Source organism: Camelus dromedarius, chromosome 15, assembly GCF_036321535.1.
Source record: "Camelus dromedarius isolate mCamDro1 chromosome 15, mCamDro1.pat, whole genome shotgun sequence".
NCBI lineage: Eukaryota > Metazoa > Chordata > Mammalia > Artiodactyla > Camelidae > Camelus > Camelus dromedarius.
In genome coordinates, this window is record NC_087450.1 from 30,561,318 (window position 1) to 30,586,774 (window position 25,457).

Genomic DNA, 25,457 nt, shown 5'->3' on the forward strand with positions numbered 1-25,457 from the left:
GTATGAAATGTCAAAAGCTGAATTTTTAAGTAGCACGCACAGAAGATACTGTTAATTGCTAAAATTTATTTGGCATAAGAGACCTATTTTCTCCTCGCTGCCTTGGCTACACATTAGCTGGAGAATGAGAAGTCTTTACTTTTTGTAGTGTTTTCAACACAAACTCTGCAGGAAAAAAAAGAAAAAAAAGGTGACAAAGAACCCCTACGGGCCAGAAGAGAAGATGGAGTTTAGTGAGGCAGTAGAAATAGGTTTAAGAGAAAAATGGGGATGTGTAGGGAACAAGAGAGGGTTTGTTGTTTGATGTTTTGCAGGAGGAAATGAGGGCTGTGTTGGATATTTTTGTTGTTTGTTTTGTGTATGTGTTTATTTTAAGCACACAGGTGAGTGTTTAAGTATACACAGGAAACCAAAATCAGGGAAGGGAATGCAGCAGCAGACAAGGAATTTTGAAGGAATATTCTAGACAGGTGCTTGTTGCAGTAGAGCTGTTCTGTTTCTTTTTGTGGTAAGGAAGTTTATACAGCAAGGAAATGTCTGGGTAAGAAACACGGTTTGATGACAAATGGTGTGAAATACTAACCTGTTTACTATTAAAGAACCACGTAGACATCAGCTGGGATATAAGCAAACTCACAGTAGTCTACACTTCAAGTACTTATTGCCATCTCTCTTGGAAACAATACACATCCGTACACGCATGAAGAACTAGGAAAGTTCCAGAAAGTTCTCAGAAATGACGTGAGGACTGACGACTCACTGAGTGGGTTAAAGCACTTTGGAAAGAAGACCAAACAGGAACATGATTCGATTTTGTGAAAATACAAAGTTTACATACTGTGTAATCAGGAATGATTCACCAGATTTTTCAAAGCTAAAACTCAAAGGAAGAAAGAGACTTTGAATTTTGAAAGAAGTAATTTTAGAACATGTAAGAGGAAATTCTGCTTTTTACTCTTTGAGTTATAAATTTGTCATACCAAGAAGTGGTAACTACATGAACAAAATAAATGGTAAACTGCATGGATGAAGAACTCCTGAGGAGTTTTTAAAGGAAGCCAGAGCTACTTCGGTTATGTCTATAATTTTGTAAATATGGTGTGCTGAAGATTATTTTTATCCTTCCACAAAAGCATCCCTCTGTTTGTCTATCAGAGTAGTTTTCTGAATAAACCATCCTAGATCTCACCTACTGTGAATCCAGTGCCTAGCACAGTGCCTGGTAGGAAGTAGGCTGTTGGTCTTTGCTTGATTCGTTGAACCTCTTCTGTATTTCAGAGAGATGTGGCTTTCAGAAAACTGACGTTGTTGACCTAATATCCTAATATTTAATTTGCATGAGGAAGTCATTTGAGCAATCCAGATCACTGTCATTAATAAATAAACAAATGGAATGAATTACTGTTAGCAACGGGATGTTAATGCAAAGGATGCAAGACTCCTGAGTTCCACTGTGGTTTCTGTGACTATGCAAGGAGTGGTCCACTCCCTCTGATGAGTAAAATGACAGTGATAAACAAGCCTAGACCAAGACAGACAGTTGCCTTCATGGGTCAATTTGGTATTGCTTCTTTAAACATGTATTTAATATTTATTTAAAGACAGCCTGACAGACCCAGGGGAAAGAGGATAGAATCAGTCTCTTCTCTATTGGCTTGAACAATTCAGTTCTGACCTAAACTTGTACCCTCTGCTCAGCAGAAGAAGAGCTCTACTTTTAGCCACATCCTACCTCTCTCTGAAGGCAAGTGAGTAAACTTTTGTTGTCACTTGAGGAACTCCTTTGGGAGTTTCCCACCCAAAGCAACTTTCTGAGACATTCCGAGTAAGCATGATGATCTCTCTTTTATTCCATTTCAGTATATAGATTGATTCAGTATACAGACTGAGTATACATTTCACTTCCAGAATGATGGCTGGAGCCCCACCCTTAATTCAACTCTTAAGATAAACAAAAGGAAGAGTATGAAAAATTATCCAGTAAATGTATGATTTTTTTCTTCAACTATTTGTAGTAGCTATAGATGGTCACTAGACTGGCGTTCCATGAGGGATTTTGTATTATTTCTGGGTCCACATTATCTTGTCCACTGTGGGCAGACAGAGCATGCTTAGTCAATACTGATGGAAATAGTGCATGGATGATCAAAAGAAGATAACACTGGGTTACTCTCTCATTCTCCTCTCTGTCTGGCCCATGAAGTCACCTTAATGAGCACAATACTTTCTTCCCACATTGACTCATGGTAAGAATCAATTCGTTTATGAAAGGAAGAGGCATCTTTGGGACAGGACTACTCATTTCATTCTAGCCAACAGTCCGGGAAGTTCAGTTTTTCAAGCCCAATCATTTGAACTCTTCTCTTCTTCCAGAATAGCTCAATATGCATTGCCTTAGATTGAGCTATATGAAGTAGCCTATTTTCAACCATTCAGACCTGCAAGGAGGCTAATCAGAGTGAAAACTGCATTGTTCTCAGCATGTCTTGGTGGAAAGAACATGGAGATCTGATGCTGGAATTCTAAATTCAAGTCTCAGTATTGTGAAACTTTGGAGGAGGCACTTAACCTCCCCCATGTCTCATTCGCTCATTAGATAAAATATTGAGCTTACAGTCTATGGAAGACTCTATAGGGAACAGTAAGGTGTGTGAAGCACAGTTTCTGCCTTTTTTTGACCTCACAGTTTATTTGGGGAGATAAAATTTGCCTGCAAAACAGCCATACTCCAAGGCAGTATATGATGGTATCAAAGTTGCCCCCTTTTTATTAACTGCATACCAAGGAAGAAAAATTACTTCCTGCTGCTATAATCAGGAGAGAACATAGAAGAGAGGACAGCTGTGCCTGGGCTTAAAGGGTGGCTAGGTTTCATTAAGCAGAGAATTGGGGGAGGACAGTTCGAGCAAATGAAATGCAGGAGCAAAGGTGCAAAGGCTGAAACACAAAGCTGTTTTGGTGCGGTGGACAGATGGTTTATGTGGGAGAGCTGTGGGAGGTAAGACTAGAAACCTGTTTCTTCCATGACATGTAGTAGGGATGTTTTATTTTATTTGCTACATTTAATAAATAAAATAAGGAAGATTGGTAAAAAGAACCCCAGAATGGAAATCAAGAGACCAGGCATCAGTTTTGTCACCAATTCTCTGGACTTCCTCAAACAAGTCACAATAGAGCAGCACTGTCCTCAGCGGTCAAGTGGAAGTAATTTGACTAGTCCCTATATGGTTCTAAGACTTACAAGTATGCCATGAACAATCAGATGGAAAACTCTTGGAAAAGGAAGACTACTGTGCCCTACCTCCAAACATGAATTGCTATGGATGAAAGTAGATTTAGATATTCTTGGTAACAGCAAATATGTGTACCTTCATCCTAGAGTACTTACTGCATGGTAATCTCATCTCTCAGTTACAAGTGGAAGAAACCAGGGGAAGAAAACCCAGGTTGTGATCACCTCAGTCAGCCAAGAATATAACGAAGTCTCTCAGATGGAGACATGGATAGAGGCGGTATGGAAATAGCTGCTCAGTATTAAATGAAAGGCCACTCTATATAAAATAGATAAACAGCAAGGTCCTACTGTCTGGCACAGGGAACTATATTTAATACTTTGTAATAGCCTATGGTGAAAAAGAATATGAAAAGAAATATATATATTTATATATATATTTATATATATATAAAACTGAATCACTATGCTATACACCAGAAATCAACACAACATTGTAAAGAGACTATACTTCAATTAAAAGTCAATCAATAAATGGAAGGTCCATCATGGCACCTGGAGAGAAGGGAGGAGAGGAGCCTTCCTAGAAGTAGGAAGTTGGATGGAAGAATTCACTGAGCCCCAGGAATATCATCAGATTGTAAAAGCTTCCGGGTGTCCTTCCAAATCTCCACTGTGCCCTTGCTCCAGCAGCCTATGATCCATGCACGGGTTGCTGATGCAGAGCAGGAAGAAGTATTTTTTTCTTTGCCCATGACTTACCTGGAGCCAATCTACTTTGGCAGCCAGCCACCAGGGCAGGATGGGTGCAGCTCCATCACTGCTTCTTGGATGATTCTTGCTCTTTTCAGCCAACTTTCCTCAGCCCTTACATTCCAGGATGGACTCTATCAGGTCAGAATCTAAAAACAGCCCCACATTTCCCAAATGAGATTTCGTTTGACAGATCCTCCTCTGCTGACTCAAATCAGGTCAGAGACACACTGAGGCATTCCCCAATGCAGATCCCAGGGAATGTGGCTTCTTTTGGTGTTTACACTCTGTGGGTATGAGAAGGCTACCAGGCAGAAAGACCCATCCATGTGGCACTGCCACTGAAGCCACAGGGAGGAGCAGCAATCTTCTGGGGAGTTTTTCTTGGCACTCTTGACCAAAGTCATTGCCATCTGTCAGGTCACTGACCAGATGAGCTCATTTCCCTCAGTGGGGTGAGTTATCCTAGAAAATCTAGACCAAACTTCTACGGAGCAGAGCCTCAAGGACTCCAGTTTTCATCATGGAGTAGTTCCCTAGGCATCTTCTTTCTTAGCAAGCATTGAAGCATCTATCTCAAGTAGACCTAATGGCAGGTCCAGGAAAAGTAATGAGGACTGGCTGGCTGTGGAATTGGGGCTGGGTAGGGATGCCCTGAACCTAATGCTTCTATTCCCTAGGCAACCAGTCATAGGTTTCTCTGATTGGAAGAATCCTGGGCCCATTCATCAACCTATCATGGAGAAGCAGGAGTCACAAGGGGAGAGGTCCAACCATAGTGGGAAAGTACATAACCTCGTGCAGAAGAGCAATGTTGCCGGTTACCAGGTATGAACAAGACAAGAGCTACTGTTGCTCTGTGGAAAGAATTAGAGCAACACTTGTCTGGACCTCTTGAGAAAGTTTCTCTGAAAACTCAAGTGAGCAAGAGACATTCAGTTGAGGGAAGTTCTTCATTGTATAAGTCTCCTGGTCTGGAAAACAATATCAAAACACTCCCATTTAAATCTGGAGGTAAACATACCTATCATTTCCTTCCATGCCTGTCACTTACATCAGTATTATTTCAGAAGGATTGGCTGGTGCCCACGACAATGTTTCAGCTACCACAAAGCAGATGAGTTTCAGAAGATTATTGTTTATGGCATTTTAGAGTCTGTCAATGCTCGAGTATCATAAAAGAAGATAAAGGTTAGTCCTGAGGTATAACTCCTAGAAGAAAAACGCGGAGCCTGATGGCGAGCTCTTGACAGCACTGGCATTTCACAGCAGAGCTGCCATGAGCGAGATCAACATTAATTAATAACGCCTTGGCATACAGCATGGAGTTATTTGGCAGCCTAGAAAAGCCCTGTCAAGACAGGCGAGGGTCTGAGCCTCAGGGCTGAAGATTTGCACGCCGAGGAATCCGGGAGGACCAGAGTCAAGTGAGGTCTTGGAATAATGGGGATGACAATACCTTTGACAAATTCCTAAGGACAAAGTGTGAGTAAGAGTTCGGGGGCATGTGGATACGTCGTGTAGGGGACATCACCGCAACTTTGCAGTTTATGGATCTGAGTATTTGATTATTCATGGCTTATTTTTGTATAATGATGTATATTTACAGGAGACATTTATGTATTGAATGTCATTACTTTCTCCAACGTGGACTAGGCTGAAAATTTTAGAAAAACTGTTTTTACCATCAGAGGTAGTTCACAGAGTCGGGAGATATATAGAGAAGACGTTTCCACTCCTCAAACAAGGTGACTTTTGGTGATTAATTGGATGTGTAAGATTGTAATTCTCTGACACCTCCCCTCTGGAAATGTGTCCAAAATAGTTTCACTAAAGCTCAGATGCAAAAGCAACAGAATAGACATTGGGATGGTTGGGCAGGATCAGTCCCTGGGCTTCCTCTGTGTAAGGTTATCAGACTGGAAAGAGTTTTCCTTGTGAGCAACTCTTCTCCTTCTGAACTGTTCTGTTCACCCCTTCCCTGTGTCAATATTTATGGACTCCCTTCCCTTACAACTGTTTATCCCACGCTGCTCTGTGATTACTCTTTTCTAGGAACCCAGAAGCTCCCCAGAGCTGGGACCTGCAGCCTCACTAGCCAGGATGTCCTCAGAGCAGGGACCGGTTCTCTGCCAACCAGCCTGGGAGGCTCCTGGGTAGACGCTTACTCCTCACCTCCTGTCTCTTTCCCAGGACCCTTGGGGAGGGGACTTCTCTTAGCTGCCTGTCCTCAGGTTGCCATCCAACCACGTGGTTGCAACAGAACCACGGGCAAATAGGCCTCCTTTCCTCAGTAAAAAAAACTCAGACACGGCTAGAGCTGATTCACAGACCAGGGAGACCACGGGGAATTTCCGGGTGGTTGCTCGAGTCTGCTCCCTCTCTCCATGCTCTTGCATGCTCGCCCGTCCCTGCCCTTCTACCTGTCTCATCCTTATTCTCAGTAACCTAGTCACAAAGCCTTGAGCATGAAAGAAAATCTTCCACATCTGCCTTGTACATTTTGCACAAGCTAAAATAAAACCCCCAAAGTAAAATATACTGCAAAGGCCTGGCATTGTCCCGAGTCTTGGCAGTTGGTGGTGTCATTGCCCGTGAACTGGTGAAGTTGGGAGGTGGGAGTGGGGGTGGTGGCTGGATGCCTATTAGGGGGTTTTGGAGCCCCTTCTCGGAGCTTCGTCATCTCCCCCCAAATTATTTGGATCCATTTTGGGGCAACTGCCTGGCCTGGAATTGTCCACCAAATGCTTTTTTTAAAAAAAAGAATTGGCTGCATTTAGCAGAGTAGAGTTAGTGTTTTTAATAGCCTGAAAAATGATATCCAGATGCTCACCATAAAGGAGGGGGCCCTTCCCTCTAATTTCGAACCTGCCACAGTGATTCTGAGCCTGGTCCCTCCCATCTGGACAGTTGCCTTGTGCTCTCTGGGGGTCTACCTTGGGAGACCGCCCGGGAGCTCCAACTGGCCCCAAACCCAAGGAAGGAAGGCAAACCATCTGGAATGCATCGTCCAGATTGGCTCCACACTGCCCAGGCACCCTGACAGCTTTTTGGGACTGTTAGAGGCTTGGATTTAATTCATCATGCTCTCCAGTCAGAGGCCTCCAGACCTCTCTTTGTCTCCTTCCAGAATTTAGATTCCACAGAGGCACAATTAGACCTGCTAGTCACTTCCAAGTTTGGCTTTCTCAAGAAAATGACCAAGGTGTGCTCTGAGAGACACTTTCCAGCAGCTCTTGGACTAGGAACAGATGAAGGGAAGGGAACGGTTTCAGCAAGAACCTTTTCCTTTCCTTCCTTTTTATTCCCACTGCCACATCCTGACCATCACTCCAGCCCTGATGATTGACACTTACTTGGAGGGGAGAAAGAAAATTTGTCCCATTCCAGGATGCTTCAGGGAGCCTTTAAAAATGGCAACCTGGCTTTTCATAGCATCTTATTACCGTGCAAGGTCTGCTTGGGAGAAATAAAGGAATAAACTCCAGAGGGGAGGGAGTGGCTAGGAACTATCCTCAAATCAATTTGTAAAAAAAGGATTGAGGGTTTTAAAAAATTTTTCCTAAAACCATAAACCCTCATTAACTATCAATGCATTTATTGCAGTTTTTCCCCTAGGGTGATAAACATTTTGCTAGATTGCAAAAATTATTAAATTTACAAAGGCTAAACATATTTCCTACCATCTTGTCTGTAATTCTGATTTGTTTCTTTATAAAGAAGAAAAAGATAAATTTCACCCAAACCCTTGACCATGGGAACACAGATTCCAAGTTAATTGGATCCAAATTAAGAATCTCTAGTGTGTCTCATATCAGGCTAGTTCTCTCAAATGGTTACAGTGTCATGACAATGAATCCCAGAATAACCCAGCACAGTCATCTAAGAGTTGCCTTCAAAGCCTCCAGTATGTTTGGCAAACAGGGGGGAAATTTCACGTCCCTGCCTGAATCCACCTGGCCGTTGTTTCCATGTCAAGGACTCCTCCCTGCTTTTTCCAGCCCCACTTTTAGCTTCTCCTCACCCCTCTGGTGTTGACCACCTGGAACTAGCAGATTCCAGCCTAGAACTGAGATACAATGCTGCTAGCTAACATGAGTCTCAGCTGGGGTGACTGGAACAGGCCACGTTTCTGTATATTATCCTGCTTTCTCACTCCTCCCATGCCTGCCACAAAAGCTGTACAGGTATATCCAGATTTGGAACAGGGAGGAGGTCATACTGTCCCATAGCAGACAAATTAAAATTGAACAGCAAAAGCCGTCTGGCCATGCCAGTAGGGAATCTCTTTTTTTTAACAATGTTAGTTTCAGGTGTACAGCAAAATGATTCAGTTCTACATATACAGACATGTATACGTACATATGTACAGACATGTACATGTACATACGTACATACAAACATACATGTACATATATTTTTAGATTCTTTTCCATTATAGCTTATTACAAGAAATTGAATATATTTCCTTGTGCTATACGGTAGGTCCTTGTTGTTTATTTTGTATCTGTCAATCCCGAACTCCTAATTTCACATAGGGGATCTTACTGGCTACTTTCCCCCTAGGTCCCAGCATCCTGCTGTATCATTCAAACTAATCCAATCTTCTCCAGGATCCTTCTCTCTTTTGTATTCTCTCCTTCACCTCCAGTATCTACCAATTCGTTATGCAGAATAATCTAGCCTTTGTCTCCTTTCATACCATGCCTTTGAAGCGTCACTTCCAAATGAAAACAGGCCTCTAAGGTGCCATTGTGGGTGGGTCAGTGTATCCCTTCCCCATGCTGGGGAAACCCACTGGAAGCACTTGCCCTGTTTAGGACCTCTTTGTGCTGTATCTCACTGGGCAAACCAAGGAATGTGTCAAGGGTGAGATGGGGCTGGGGAACTGATCCAACAGAGAAGCTGGCATGTGACAGGTAGACAAACATCCCAAGGCTGGATGAAAACCTCAGCTTTGACTTAAATCACATCAAGCCTGGAGTTTCCAGTCTGGCAGGCAGAATGTAGCCCCAGGAAATTCAAGAGACAGTCAGTGCTCAGAAGACCTCTGGGTGGGCAAATACCATGTAGGAGGTTTATTCATGGGCTATAGGACCCAGCTACCAGATTTTGGTACAGGCCAACACTCCAACCCAGGAAGGGGACCATCAGAAACACAGTCCGCCAACATTGGATGGTCATTCAGAGTGGAGGTCAAGCCTCAGAAGGAGACTTAGTTGCTAAGCATGATAAAGGACTGAAATGTCAGACACCAAGGTTCAAGCTCTAGTGGATATGGAGGATGTAGGAAGAGCTATAACTCAGGGCCAATATGCATGAATAGTGGCCACTGCAAAGGCCTCAGATCTCCAGCTCATTTACCAGTGAGGACAGGAGGGAAGTGGGCACTGGGCTGTGGGAACAGGACCTGATTCTCAGTCCCACTGGATGGTGGAGTGCGTGGGCTGGGCTGGGCTGGGCTATTTATGTACTGAGCCAGCAGGGCCAGTGACATTGGGCTGGGGAAGGCAGCAGAAGGGGGAAACAACGTGAAGACTGGTAATCTTCAGCCATAAAGGATAACAGGTTTATTGTTAGAATAGCACTTCCCTGACACTCTGGCCAGGCACCAGCCTGAAGCGGTGGGGCAAGCGCCAGATTAGGAGTCAGGAGTCTGTTCTCATCCGGCTTTAGCTAGCAACCAGTTGTGGGCCCTTAAACATGTACTTTTATTAATAGTTGGGCTTTGGCTTCCTCATCTGTGACCAGGAGGTTGGGCTAAATCAGTGATTCTCAAAGTGTGACCCTCAGTCTGGTAGCATCGGCGTCACCTGGTCCTTATGAGAAATGCAAATTATCAGGACCCAACCAGAATTACTGTATCAGAAACCCTGGGGGTGGGACCTAGCAATCTGTGCTTTAACAAACCTCCAGGTGATTGTGACGCACAGCAAAGTTTGAGACGCCCTGGGCTAAATAATTTCTAAGTCCCTGCATGCTCAAATGCTTTCAGATCTGGTAGGAGAGATTAAGTCAATCTCTCTTGTCTGTTTCTCTCTCTCTCTCTCTCTCACACACACCACAAACCACATATAACTTGGCCAGTAAAATACCAGTTTTTGGATCTTATAGTTAAAAGCTCCGTGAGCAGGTCTTCACTACATGTCCCAGAAACCCAGCCTACATCCTTTTTCTCCTCAGTCTGTCTCCAAAATCAGAGCCTGCCTCTGAAATGGATACATTCATTTTCTAGTCAGCAGGTAGCAAATTGTACAATAAATTCTTGTCTCCTTCACCTCCTGCCCAATTAGCCAGAGATAAGATAGGAAGATTTACTCTTTTCCACAGGCAGGGTCACAGCCTGGAGTTGTAATAGAAGCCAGTTTCCATCCTGGCTCTGCTGAGGCTGCTGCAGCGGATTGGCTAAGAGGCAGGTGGATCTGCCTGGTAGCAGGGATTTAATAGGCAAAGCGGTGCAGGGAGGAGAACCAGAAGGGAAGAATAGCTGTGCTAAGCCTGTTGCCTTCTAGTTGAAAAAAAAAAACCAATTATAGCTCTATTTATAACCCGTCTTGCTCTACAAAGGATCTGAGGTGCTGCCTTCTTGTTGTAAAGCCCTTGACGCCAATACTTGGCATGTGATACCGCGGACTTCCTGGCCCAGAGCACAGGGCCAAGTCTTATTCACACAGCCTCTGCGGAGGGTAATGGCTGCTCCGGTAGTCTGTTCTAAAATCCCCTCTTCCTGCTCATCCCCTTCCTTCTGTCTGCCTCCACAGAGAGAGTGCGGTCGCCGGGATCCTGTTTCTGTTCTTTTTTCTCAACTGCACCACCTGATACCTGGTTTTACATCTTCCCATCTGAGTCAAACAGACAAAATCCACTAGGAAATGTTCAAAAGCCTGGTTTAAGGAGTGGCTGTGGAAGGTCTATACATAGAATTTTTTTACCTTTCTCCTCAGTGACCTATTCCTTGTGGGAACTTACCAACAGATCAGTCATCAGTTGGATTGTACGGTGAGTTGATTTGGGCTGGGGTAGGTGGGACTTAAATAAATTAATACATGGTAGGTACCTGGAAGAGAGCCAGGCCCATAGTAAATGCTCAGTAAGTATTGCCTAAACAAAAAAAATACAAACAAAAATACTAGTAAATGGACATGAATTTGTACCAGAACCATCTATATCCTCTTTAGGAGAAAACAGGCTGGTGCTGTGGGCTTAGCTAGGTTTGTCTCCATGTTATTGATTGATTCCTGTGAGTCTGATCCCAACTCGGGCCTCTTTCCCCATTTTCACATTATCTCCTAAGCCTAGAATAGTACTTAACAATTAAGTCGTTCCTAGTTTTTCTCTCTTTTTTTTTAGAATAAATAATTCCAATTTCTTAATAAACCTCTCCAAAGGAGGCTTATGATAGAGGGTCAGTACCTTTATGATGTCCCTGGGCAACTGGGTTAATAAAAATAAGCAAAGAGAGCCTCATAACACCTTTTGGCTGGGCTTACCCACACCAGGTGGTCCTGTTCTGGCCCCCAGAGGCCTTGGCTTCTGGACTTTAGATATGCTCTGGTCACTGTCACCACCTTTCCTCACCTAATCTGCCTCAAGTGGCCCTCTTTGTTCTGCATGTAGATGTTTCTCCCTGCTCCTGCTTTTACCCATGACAAGTCCTTTTAGAAACTTGACAAAGCATTTAAAAATTTTTACAAGAAGAGCCAAGAGCAAACAATAGATAGGACATTTCGAAAAAAGAAAAGAGACTCACCCTACTAGAAATTGACTTATTATTAAGCCTATAGAAATCAGAATGGTGTTATTGGTACAGGGAAATATTAATAGACCAATGGAATAGAAGAGTCCAGAAACAAACCCACACACATATAAGTATATGACTGAGAAGGCACTAAAGATAGGCAAGGGAGATGAGGGTCCATTCAATAAGTGGGACTGGAAAATTCGTTTCTATTAATAGAAGGCAAAAAAGAAACTGGATCCCTACTATATACAAAAATCAATTTCTGATAGAAGAAAAATTAAATGAAAAATGCACTCTTTTAAAAAATCTTAAAAAAAAACTCTAGAATGATTTTAGGAACTCAGGATAGGAAAGAGTATCTCAAATAAGTCACAAAAGGCATAAATCATTAAGGAAATGATAAAGAGATTTTCCTACATTAAAATTTTAAACTTCTATTCGTCAGAATCCATCTTAAAGGGAGCAAGAAGACAAGCCACAGCCTGGGGAAATATTTGCAATATGTGTAACTGGTAACGGATTAGTGTCCAGAATATATGAAGGACGCCAATGAATCAACAAGAAAGAGATACACCCCAATGGAAAAAGGGACAAAAGACATAAACAGGCATTCACAGAAAAGGAAACACAAATGGCTAATGAACAAGTGAAAAGATGCTACAATGAGACACCCATTTCACACCCACCAGATGGGAAAAATTTTGAAGTCTAACAACAAATGCTGGAAAGAATGTGGAGCAACCAGAACTCCTTATTAGTGTGAGTGAACACTGGCACAGGTACAGGAAAACAACCCGGCTTTTCCTGGTCAGGGGCAAGATAGGCACACCCTACCTCTCAGCAGTTCTACACCCAGGAATGAATCCTAGGGACGCTCTCTCTACATTTATATCTATACCTATACGTATCTCCGTATCCGTATCTAAACCCAGAGGCATGTATAAGAATGTTTCATGCCACATGTTCAGAATAACCAACCCAAATATCCATCAACACTAAATGAACATAAAAATTTTGATGTGTTCCATTCAATGCAATACTATACAGCAGTGAAAATGAACAACACACATCAGTACGGATGAATCAGTATCTCACAAACGATACTGAATGAAAATAGCAAGACTGAGAAAAATACACTGTGTTGTTTCATTTATGTAAAGGTGGAAAACCAGCAAAGCTAAAAATACACTGTTTGGATACCCAGGTATGTATTTGTCAGTGCTCTGGCAAGAAAGAGATGGGACAGACAAACCGGGTGGCTAGGAAAGCTTAGTAATGGGACTCTTTATAAGAAAACATGAGTTGGGTTAGGGAATGCATTCTCAGTGAGGCAATATTACTCCTAAAGGGGTGAGAGTTCATTCTCCAGGGCAAAAAATTATTTTTCTTTTCTTGTATAAAGCACAGAGATATGTACAGTACATAAACAGACACATAGTATGTCTGTGGTATAAAAATTTCATGGTGGGGAAGATGATTAGGAAAAAATCTGAAAAGGCTACTTGTTGGTGGGGGTGATAATGAAAGGGAAAAAAAAAACCCCAATAAGAAATACTAGGTTTGGGTAACTAGCAAAGAAGGGTGTAGTGCCCTAGGGCTAGCAAAGCAGTCAGGAGTTCTCACCGTCCCTTGACCTGGAGGAGCAAGGGGAGGGCAGGGAAGGAATAGTTGAACGGACGGCTGCCTGCCTTTGGTAGGGGAATGCAACTGACTTACTCTGGGTTACAGGGTTGCAGGGGTGGGGGGAGAAGGGGGTGAGGGCAGGGGAGGGAGGGCAGGGGAGCAAACACTTCTACCTCATTCTCCTCATCTCTGATCTCTTGAAAGTGCTTCACTTTGGCCAAACCCATCAGGAAACCAGGGATCAAGGGAGGCTCCTAGTGCAGTCCACACAGGGCAGCCTTGGGGGGGGGGGGGATAGAGAAGATTGGTCCCTGGATCTGGAGGGGCAAATGGAAACGACACAGCAAATCCATGTGGTAAAATGATAAGGGACAAGGGAATCGCTGGCACGTATTTCAGGATCATGGTTACCTCTGGGGCTGGGAAGGGAGGGGTATATGGAGCTTCGATAATATTGATAATATTCTATGACTTCAGTTGAGTGGTGGGTCCATCAGCACTTATTTTAGTTTTTTTCAACAGTACATGTGTATTATTTACATTCATGTGCACATATAATCTATTTCATACAACATTTTTAGAAAATTAACACGGTAGTAACTACGTAAGTGAGGTAAAATGAAAACAAGCAACCATTGGACCTGGAGACAGAAATGGAGGATTAGTAATGGCCTAAAGTGAAAAAGAATTTGAAAAGGAATATATATATATAATATATAATATATTTTATATGTATAAAAATCTCTATGCTGTACACCAGAAATTAACATAACATTGTATATCAACTATATGTCAATTTTTAAAAATTAAAAAAAAAAGAAATGGAGGATTAAAATCTAGGTTTTACCACTAACTAGCTGTTTGAGATTTAGCAAATAAGTTAGTTTCTCTGATGAACCCTGTTAGAGGCTGAGGAACCATCATCCGCAGCCCCACCTACTCCCTCAAATGTTAGGATTAAATGAAATTATATATAGTATGAGAAATCATGCGCTACACTAATTGGTGTATAATAAACATTTTTTCCTCTTCCCGTTCTACCTGTCCAGTTCTATTGTTTCTCTCTTACTAGTTCCTGTGCTCCAGCCAACCCCATTGCCTCTCTGACCCCCAGCACTGGCCTTGCCTCCAGCAAGGTCCATGCCCTGTGTTCTTCCCCAGCCTGGTCCTTCCTCCTGTCAATCAGCCTGACTCAAGCCCCGCCCCTCCAGCCCTTCCTCACAGTCCTTACAAATTGTAGGCGTTAATAAAAAGAAGAATTAAGGTATTATTGCAGATGCTCTCATCAAATGCAATTGAGACTCCTGCTGATCAGTTACTTGAAATAATTGGTTATGGCAAATGAAACCATGGAACGCACTAGCCTTAACCATCTCACTTTAACTTAAAACACAGATGTGGGTTTGTTTGCCAGTCTTTTGATGAGAAGTCTAGGCTTTTCATTTGAGCACGAGTCCCTCATCATCATTCTTGCATCATGCCAGTTCTCTAAGGTGGAACAAGAACTCAGTCACTTAAAAAGCCCAAGGTCACAGAGCTTGCAACAGACCCGGTACCGGAATGGCTTTGGATTCCTCAGCACAGTGCCAAGTGGAGGAGTGTCCTATAAATTTAGTTGAACTGCACAGAGCAGCTTGGATGGGTGCCTGAGGAGGGCTGTGAGGGGAACAAAGAGGCTAAACTGTGAGATGCAGGCGAGTGCCAATGACAACTCGACTTAAATGATGACACTGCCTCTGGTGGTCATCCCTGGGTCACGTACTGGGCACAGCTACACCCATGCTCACATGCAAAGCTTCAACCAGTGTCTGTCTCTCTTATAATCAGTTGCTGATTCTGGAATTTAATGCTTTTTTGGTGTGTGTGTTGGGGAGTGGGTTTGGGCAGCTGGGGAGGAGAGACGGACATGGATGGTGAGAAAGGCAGGCTTTGTCTTCCCTCCTGAACTCAGCTTCTCTGGCATCTCTTGGCCCTTCTCTGTCCAGTCTATGCTCTGAGGTCAGGATCTAGTCCACAGCTTTTTAAAAGTCTTGACTTGGCCTCGGAATGCTGGCAAGCTCCAGTGGAATTAGAGTTCATAAATACGATTTCCTGGGGCTGTTGATGCTTCATATGAGAGGCTTAGCAAATCCTAAGGATACAGTCGGTAGGCACACATGCATATATATATGAACACACGTGTGTGTGTGTGACCCTTTCCCCTACCTAGGGCAGACGAGTACACATTACACAGGGGGTCAGGGAGAGCCCTTCCAGTTCATGGCTCCTAGAATTTCAAGGTGCACGTGCTGCTGTAGATTTTATTGTTTCTCATAAATATTATCTTGTTTCCCTTACCTGGGCGGTGCTCTCCCAGGGTGCAGGGGAGGCCACGCAAGTCTGGCCTGTTTGCCTTGGCAGGGCCTGCCCTGGGATAAACCATGGTGGGCACTGGCCCTTCCCATGGTGCAGGTGGCCAGCTATGGGGGAGCCCCCAGGCTGTACAGGGAACAACGGCAGGCTGGAGGCACACTGGCTGCAGTGGCTGTGGCGGGGTGGTGAGGCAGAAACCCAGGTGATGTAGAAACCCTTCAGCATTGTGTTCTTTTTACCCTCCTACCTACTCATAGGTCCTGATTTAGGGGAGTTATGTACAACTGCCATCCAGCCAGAAAGGAGGTGAATTCCTGATGCACTCCTGATGAGTACTAATCTTTATTTCCTGTTAGTGTGATGTAGATTCTTGAGAGATTTGGGCTGGGCAGGAGGAAGTCCTTTGAGAACAAGGGTAATTCAAGACTGGTCAGAAGCTCTTAGATGGTAGATCCCTCTGGGGTAGCCTCCTGGTTTTACAGATATTCAAACCATAGCCCAGAGAGATTCACTGATTTGCCGCAGGTCACACAGCTCATTGGATGCTTCATAAAGCCTTTTTTTTTTAAGGACAGAATTATTCAGAAATATTTCATTAATTTTTACACTAAAAAAAGAGCAAATTAGCAACTGGCTTCTCTGTTTACTAGCTGTGGTACTCTGTGCCACAAAGTACCTTCTGTTTCCTCCTCTGTAAAATAGAATAAATAACACCTCCCAAGATCAGTGTGAGGAAGAATAGGTAATGTGTGCGAGACGTCTATCTCAAGCACTCTATGGGCTCGATAAATGCTAGTTACCTGTTCCTTCTCTTAGTCTTCATTTTCTCCTCCCTGCCTTTCAAAAATCACAAAAAAAAAACAAAAATAAAATAAGTTCCCACTTTATTTCACAGACAGGCTCACCTCAAACCCATATGGTAATGAAATATAAATAGAAATGTCCCAGCCAGCCCAGATGAGTCAACGGCATTGTGGAAGGGATGGTGGGAAGGACACTGGGCACAAGGCTGTAGCTGGGGTGGGCTATGGTTTTTGTTTGTTTGTTTGTTTTGATTTATTGAAAAGGCTTCCCTATGTAAGGTCAGAAGAGACTCTCTTCCCAGGTTAAAAAAAAAAAAAGAAATGTGCTAAAGTGGGAGGGGGAGGTGACAGGGATCCCGAGAGAAGAGCAACGATGCTCCCTTCCCCGTGAGCACTCAGAACGCCATCCGCAGGAGATGGATCAAGCAAGGAGGCCAGTGATGACTAAGCAGCCCACAGATGCCAGGAGGGCAACAGGCAGGGCACTCACCCCAGTCCCCAGGGCAGGAATAGGAGCATCAGAAAGGTGGGGGCTGCCTGGGGATGAGGTCCCAGGAGAGACACACTCCACCTCGACAGCCTTATGAGCAAAGGAACAACATGCTCCACCTGGCTAGTCTTTGGCTGCATGGGCAGAGAGGGTCCTGCCAGCTTCGTAGACCAAGTCAGTAATTCTATAAACTGTTTCCTGTTCATTACACCTCTTCTGACAGCTCCTGGGCCAGAGATGCTTGGCAATGGATAGCAGACTACTTGATTTGTGTAATAGGTATTTTCACATACAGCAAACTTAAAAAACAGAAACAAAAGTGTCATAAAAATTTTGACCTAGTCTTTTTGTAGCGGCAATGAGAAGTGAAAAGGTGTCACTATCAGGCTGTCTCCTATGGGATATGAAGAACAAAACAGAACATCTGTGGGAAAGAGTGTGTTACTGTTACGCAAAATTGGTCTGGGGGACCACTTGGAGCAGAGATGCAGACCTGAATTTGCCATGTGGGTGGACCACCCTGCAAGCCCAGTTGAAGCCCAATTCCAGTCTCTTCTTGGAATCTTTCCTAGAGGAACCCTAGAGGCATGTGATGACTTTAGCTATGTCTCCCCAGGTGACATAAGTTTGTGGAAGATAATTCAATTGCCTTTGACCAACTGGGTTCCCAGGTGCTTCTTTCCTCCTACAAAAAAATCATTGGAAGGGATTCTCTTCATTGCTGTGGTCCCCTCTGCCATGTGGTGGCTCCTCTCTGCAACTTCCTACCCACAACCCAAGGCCACAGAAACCACGGTTGAAGTGTCAGGCACCGAGGTTGCAACAGTCATCACCCAAATCCTCCACACAGACAAGGGGCCTCCAGGCCCTGGCCTTGGGCAGGGCATAGCAACCACACAAGGGGGAGAAAGGAAATTTGCCAATCCTGGATGCCCATGATTTAAGGAGGGCAGCATCCTGGGGAGAAACAGAAATGCAAACTGGGTCTTGTAAAATCTAGCCATCTATACAAAAGGGCTTAGGAGAGATGGAGAATCCCTTTGGAGGCGAAGCAGTACAGCCAGGAAGAATTCTCTGAGCCTGAGAGCACAGCTTCAGCCACTTTTTAAGAGAAGAAGAAAGGGACGGTGGCTTGGCTGGACAAGAAACGTCCATTCAATGCTCGCTGCTGTTGTCACTCACCCCGGAGAAGGGTTCTTGTTCTCTCCCTGCTGCTAATTACAATTCTTACCAGGTTTCCAAAATGAAGTTTAACACCCCCTCTAATGGAGAACTTGGGTGAGTTCCTAGGGCTTTGCCAGGAGCCTAGAGCTATTTGTGAGTCACACTGCCACATCTCTCATCAGAGGTATTCCTCTCGCCTCACTCATCCCTGGCCAGTCCCCTCTGCCTTCAAGTTCCCCCTGCTTGGGGCAGATGGACATGTGTCTTCCCTGGAATCAGGGAGGCAAATCAAAATTAGAGCAGGTAAAGAGGAGAGGGCTGAGTTCCATGAGCCAAAGATGAGAGTCTAAATGGATAAAGCCAGGGAGATAATGCCAAGACAACAGTGGTTTCACACCAGCAAGCAGGTCACAGTAGAAACTTGGAACCATGACCCTGCCCAGGCTTTCCACAGCAGGAGGCAAGAGAAGGCTGCGTGTCCAGGTCTCCTTGGCCATCCCAGTCCCTGGCCCTGAGAGTGGGCCCCTCCGGGTACCTCAGCTCTCCTCTCTTGGGCTTTTGAGGACTTCTTCCCAGGGGTGAGGACTTGTTTATTGTCCCCCTTAGTTCAGGAAAATAAGGCCTGGATTTTGGGGGCCAATTGTCAATCCTTAAAGTCCCCTCTGCCATTTCTCCCCAAAGAAATGGGAGAATTGTCTCTCGTGCAAATAAGATCCTTAGGCCTGGACTCCTGTTCCTAAGTTCAGGGTATATTGTGTACCTGCCCCGTCCCAGACTTTATCTACTTTACTCATCTGGCCATTTTCTCAAACTACCAGTTATATTTTTGATAAATATAGCATATAATATGTGTATTGTCACTCCTCACTCCAGTTAAGTAGTAATGTACTTTAAGTATCAAGAACTTACTATGTTCTAGACTGTTTGCTAAGTACTTTACATAGATTAACTCATCTAATCCGCATAACAACTCAATGATGTAGGTATCATAATTTATGATTCTCCCTTTTCTGGGGGAACTAGGGGAGCAGAGATGTCAACAAACCTGCCCAAGGTTCTGGCTCCTTGTGTGAGTTGAACAAGTTATGACCACTCCATGCCTCAGTCTCATCGGTAAAATGGGATGAATAATGGAACCTACCTGAGAAGATTGCTATGAGAATTAAATGAACTGATAAGTGTAAGGTGCTCAGAACAGTGCCTGGCCCATTCGTGTTTGTGCAATTACAAATGAACGTCTAAGCGGCAGAGCTGGATGTAACCCAGGCAGAGCACACATTCCTAACCACTATTCATTTCCTTGTTGATTGTGGCCTGTTCCATTTCTTCTAAAAGCTTTGGTGGACTTTTGATTTCCACTTTACACAGCTGGGGAAACTGAGCTACAGAAGTGATCAGTGCAGGGTGACACAAAAGTTTCTCTTCCTGAGAATCCCATAGTGATGAGTCATGTATTCCTACGGACCAGGCACTGCCCTGAGCATTTTACACATAGTAACTCACATAGTTCACATCAGTCTTAAGAGGTAGGTACTGCTGTTCCTCTCATTTTACAGATAAGGAAACTAAGGCACAGACTAGCCTGACTCTGCTGTCATATCTGTCCTCTACCTGTGCCCTCCCTCAGGCCTGAGGCCAACCAGTTCTGCTCTCAGGCCCTAAAGGAGGCGCTCAGGGCCAGTAACCCAGGGACTCAGCATGAAGGCATCTTCCTGAGGGATCTGCAGCACCCTTTGTCCCACCTTTTCTGCCTGGTCTATGACCGAGCCCTGCACTGGACCCCAGGTTTCAATAACTGCCCCAATCTAACTTTCATGGGTATATCAGACCCTCCTAGTCTGGTCCATTTCTAGGTTAACCAACCAACAAGGTTTGCCCAGGAATGTCCCAGTTTTAAAGCTGAAAGTCCTGTGTTACAGGAAACCTCTCAGTCTTGGGCAAACCAGAACAGTTGGTCACCCTACACACCGCACAAGCCTGTGGCTATTTTCTGACCCAGTGAAGTTCTGCTTCTTCCTGTAGATCTCCAGAGAGTAACCTCTCCTCTCCAAAGAATCCCGCAAACCATTTAAATTTAGCAGCAGCTGCATCCCATTTTAAGTCACAAGAGCATAAGGAACATTAGTGAGGAGGCTTTCTTTCATGATGGAGGAGACCACTCAGGCTTACTTTTCTAAATCACACTGACTAGCCAGGCCAGCAGTTTCCTCTCTGCTCTTCACACATGACCCACCAAGCAAGTATTTTGTTTCCCCTTCACATTTTCATTCTTCCCAAACACTTCTCCTAGTGGTTCCTTTTAGCCGAAGGCTAAATAAAGAGTAGAAGGAAGAACGTGGACTTTGGCGGCAGACAGACCAGGATGTGAGTCCTGCCTCTGACATGTCATTTTACTTCTTTGTGCAAGTGACTTCACCTCTCTGAATAGTGCCTATAAAAGGATAATATGAAAAGATTAGTGATGATGCATGCAAAGTGGGTTTTGACAGATGATGAATGACTGATGAAAGAGGCCATACTCAAGGTTGGACCTCCCAGTGGACTGGCAGGATGCTGATCCTAAATGGAGTTGAGGTATCCCGAGAGATGCTGCTGGGGAACCAATACATGCCTGATGTGGTCTCTCGGCCAACTTCTCACCTTCACTGTCACTTCCCTGGGGAAGCTTTACTACAAACTCACAGGATCCTGTCCTCTTTCTTCACACTGTTTCACAACTTGAATTCAAAATATCATTGACAATAATTTACTTTCTGTCCTCCACATCTGACCACAAACTCTCTTAAGGCAGGGGCCATGTCCATCTTGTTCACTGTTGTAGATTCAGCAGCCAAATCAATGCCTGACACAATGAATGCTGCTGAATGAGATGAATGAGTGAGGGAAATGACCACCAAAAGTCCTAGGGGAAGAAATAGTTCTGTAAGGAAGCTTAGGCGGCAGGGAGCCACTAGATGGAGCTAATACCCTGCACGTAACCACCATCGGCTTTTCTCAAACTCTAGTATGGATGGCCAAGATTTGATTTCCAGGTTGAATTGGAAGCTATCCTGCCGAGATGATAACATCTTTTATGGAAAGCCACAGCAAGCAATTTATGATGCATTATCTATAGTCCTTACAACAATCACAGGAGAAAGAGATCTATTTTGCCGATGAAGAAGTAAATTCCCAGTAATGTTAGGTAACTTTTCTAAAGACACACAACCCGCAGGTGACATAATGAGGCTCTGAACCCAGCATTGTCGGCCTCTAAACCTATGTTCTTTCCAGTGCTTTTACTTTAGTAGTTTAACGCAACCAATGAACATGCTTCCTGCTGTGACAGTTCCCATCCCCAGCCCTCCCGTCCATCTGTGCCCACCCCCAGCCCCACCTCTTTTTTCCCCTCACAGCTGGTTGCTGTTTTATGACACACCCAACCAGAACTCTTCACACAGCCATTGGTTTCTAAAAAGCCAACTTAGAGGGAGGGGAAACCAGAGGCAGAATAGACTCAGTGTCTCTTAGGCCAGACGTTTAAGTCTTGAACTCACCAATGAGCTGGCTGTAGCATTCTGAGGAAGAAGGAAATGATCTTCGATTTACTAGTCACCAGTAGTTCTTCATTCAGCATCTGTGCTGCACACACAGGGCTGAGCCAACAGATAGGCTTACAGTCTAGTAGGGGATAGAAGACACACATATACAGGACACATCACACTGTAACTGAGCAGGCTCCCATGGGGCCTTCCCAGGACAGACCCCTCCACCCATCTTCTGCTGGAGCTCCTCTCTGAAATACCTAGATAACAGTATCTGATGCACAGTTGTTTGACAGAGTCCAAAACCACCACCAAATGGAAGAAATTAACTACTTGATGACCATGAGCTCCCACATCTATGGGTGTCTAAGGATTGATAATATTAACCGTGCTGTTACCTCACCATCAACCAGTCAGAGAATTGTGCACGAGTTGATCATGTACCCTGCGACCCCTCTCCCTCACCTGGTCTTTAAAAATGCTTTGCTGAAACCCTTAGGGGAGTTTAGGGGTTTAGATCACAAGCCACCTATCTGCCTTCTATTGGCACCTTTACAATAAATGCTGCATTTTCCTTCACCACAACCTGGTGTCAGTGACTGGCTCTACCACACGTGGGCGAGTGGGCCAAGTTTGTTTTGGTAACTCAGTACTGCAGTACCTCGTGGATGGTGTATATAAGAGCCCTAGGATTCAGAGGCCAGAAAGATTCCTGTAACTGAGGTGGTCACAGATCTGAAAGTCAGGGTTGATCTTCATGGAAAATGCATTTAAGGAGATGGGCAACAAGTAAACTCATCCCTTTCTTCTAAAGGTGTGGACCAAGGACCAGCTGGTTTGATACTACCTTAAGCTTGTTAGAAGTGCAGAATCTCAGGTCTCATCTCAGACCTCCTGAACCAGAATCTGCATTTTAACAAGATATCCAGATGATTCTCACGTTAAAGACTTTTGGGCGCTATTTGTATTGACGTGTCCCTTTAAAATAAAATCATACTCTAACTAAAACCCTTTTAATTTCACTGTTTAGTTTTAACTTTGGATTTTGATTTGCTTCTAGAAGAATGGTACTAAGTACTCCAAACTTCTGCCATTTCTCTCTACAAGAACTTAATGAAAATTTTTAACACCTAAATTTTCCGTGGCCTGGTAATCCATTAACTGGAACAAAAGCTCTTATCCAAAGCACCTTTGCATGTATTTATGCAACGGAAATTGTTATTCAGGAAACGTGGCCTTGAAAAATCCCAAAGGATGTTTTTTGAATCAGTAAAGGGAATTTCCCTTATGTTCAAGATAATTTGTGTACATTCTAATTTTTTGCTAACCTACGTGTGGTATATGATAGAACCATAACACTGAATCAGGTCTCCTCAGGTCACTCTCTACCTCCCAACACTGTCCTTCCGTCCATCATTCTGGCTAAAGGAAAATTGTTGGAAGGTGAAATCTGTGATAACTCTGATGGAGAAAGTTATATACTTAGACACCAGCTATATGCTAGACACCAGCATACTGATAAGACTTGATTTGATATCTCAGTAAGAAGTGATGGTGGCCCTACGTCTAATTGTGGTCCCATTTCTCTTATCCATTCACAGAAGTTGGGTGAGTGCATTCAGAAAGGCAGCATGGCATAAAGAAACGAGCACTAGAAAATTAACGGAGGAAACATGGGTTCAGGTCTGACACATGTTAGCTGTGTAGAGTCACTTCTCTAAGTATCAGTTCCCTATCTATGGACCTGGGATGTGAACTAGATAATTGCTAAGGTCCCTTCCAGGGGGGCCTAGTTAACTAGGAGTTAGAGCATGGTAGTTATTCATTAAACCTGGATTATACACTCCCAAACAGAAATGGCCCACATTGTCCTTAATTACAGATATAAAAGTTGAGAAGGTTGGTTACCATAGCAATTCACCTTCATGGAGTCATTTGTAAATTTGATTCTGTGAAGTGACAGTATTATGTACTGGCACCCGCACAACTCCCTAATGTTTCCTTTGCTTCCATTCTTGCCCCAGGCTATGGTGCCAAGAGTTGTCCTTATCTGGAGAAGCAATCGGAGTTCTCAAGCTGCCTTTCGGTCTGCTGGAACAGAAGGTGCTGACAGGGGTGGGAGTGAAGGCAGGCTTCCTTTCAGCTTACTAATTCTGTAGCCGCCCTTCACAAACTCCAGCAAATATTTTGCGATGTTGCAAGGTGTTGCGAGAAGTGAAAAGCAAGCTGTGATTCAGCTGGTATGAAGACTTTGCAAACAAAAAAGAGTGATCTGTTTTGCAACAAACTATTATTTCTGCCAGAGTCGACAGACTGGAATACTAAAAGAGATATTTCAGCGAGAAATTGCTATCATACATAGTAGGTTTTTCAAATAAGGTCAATTTCAAATTAGTTGACCTGGCAGGTCCCAACTTGTGGACCTCAGACCCCTGGGAGCAATGGAGTTACCTCCAGTGCTCTGCAAACCCACGTGCATGTTCTGTCTGTAGACTGAATGAAAATGTGCTCATCCATATGGACTACTTCTCAAATATACATAAATGTTTTTACAATGAATGAAAGAAATTATCTTACAATGTTCCTGAATATATCTTAGCTTTTTGTTATTATTTTCTTAATACACTGATACTAAAAGTAGAGTTAATATCATGCTTAAATTTAAGCAAAAAAAATTTTTTTTCAGTACTGAAATGCAGTCTTCACACTCATCAGATCATCTGACTCCATTAGTGGGTCAGAGAATATGGACACCTTACTACTAAAAGAGAACTTTCCCGCAGTTCATGGCATATGTTGGACCTATACTCATCACTGGGTTTCTAGAACCTTAAAACCTATGAAGAAGACATTTTAGTGGCTAGTTGAGCCCTGCTCCTCTATGAAAAATGTCATCCCTGAAAATAAGATAGGAGCAGTGGGTATGTGTCTTAGTCTAAAAATTTACAGAAGAAATATATCCTAATTTTTATTTCAAGCTTCCATTTCTTTTCATTGTCAGTAACTTAAAATCAGTGGATTTGTAGGTTTCAACCTCCCCTTCCCCCCCAATAGTGTCTGGGAGGAGTTTATGATGTGCAAGGTATGCAGTGGCGGAAGGGGAGTGGAGGGAGTGAGGAATCTGGTCCTCAAGGTCATTCCACCAAATATACTGGTATTTACTGAGACATCCTTTACCCTTTTTGCATGACCCCTTCATGTTCAGGAGCACCCTCCATTTCCCTCGCATCCTCTTGGGCACAAGGCAACATGGAGACATACTTCATGTCTCATCAGGGCATTGAAAATTCTGCAAGCCTGACTAAGACCCCTTCAGCAGGATGCACCATGCACCCATTTCTTCTCTAAGGTCCTACAACCTTCCTGGGGCTGTACTGAGGATGCAAGGAACACATTTTCTCTATTCCTAGACCCCATACAAACTTCTAGGATTGTGCCACCTTCCCAGGGTGAGCCTGGAGAGTAGCACATGGGACCTAGCAATATCTCTGCCCTTGGTATTTTCCTGTGAATTCAGCCCCCCAGGGATAGGGAGCTCTTTTCTACTCTTATTATCTTCCCTCCTTATATTTTGTCTATGCTGCTAGTTTTCTTCTTCTTTCTCCTAACGGCAGCTTCTGAAACCAAAAGCCAAGAAGACATTCATTTCTCTGCCTCTTGCCATCACATCACTCCTCTGTGATAAGAAGCACAAACCAGGCTAACTGTGAGTGAGGGGAAGAAAAAGGAGGGTAAATACAGGGAAAGGGATTGGCTGATAATATTTTGCCACATA

At 43.8% G+C, this 25,457-nt stretch overlaps 1 protein-coding gene across 2 annotated transcripts in view; it reads right to left on the minus strand.

Annotated features, from left to right (window-relative positions):
• Positions 1-25,457, minus strand: part of SOCS5 (suppressor of cytokine signaling 5) — a 126,753-nt gene that overhangs the window by 80,767 nt on the left and 20,529 nt on the right. The window contains exon 3 of one of the 2 annotated variants that reach the window (XM_031466945.2): positions 21,695-21,818. The exons of the other annotated variant lie outside the window; for it this stretch is intronic. The gene's annotated coding sequence lies outside the window, so the exon portion shown is untranslated. The remainder of the gene's footprint in view (positions 1-21,694; positions 21,819-25,457) is intronic. 2 annotated transcript variants of the gene reach the window in all.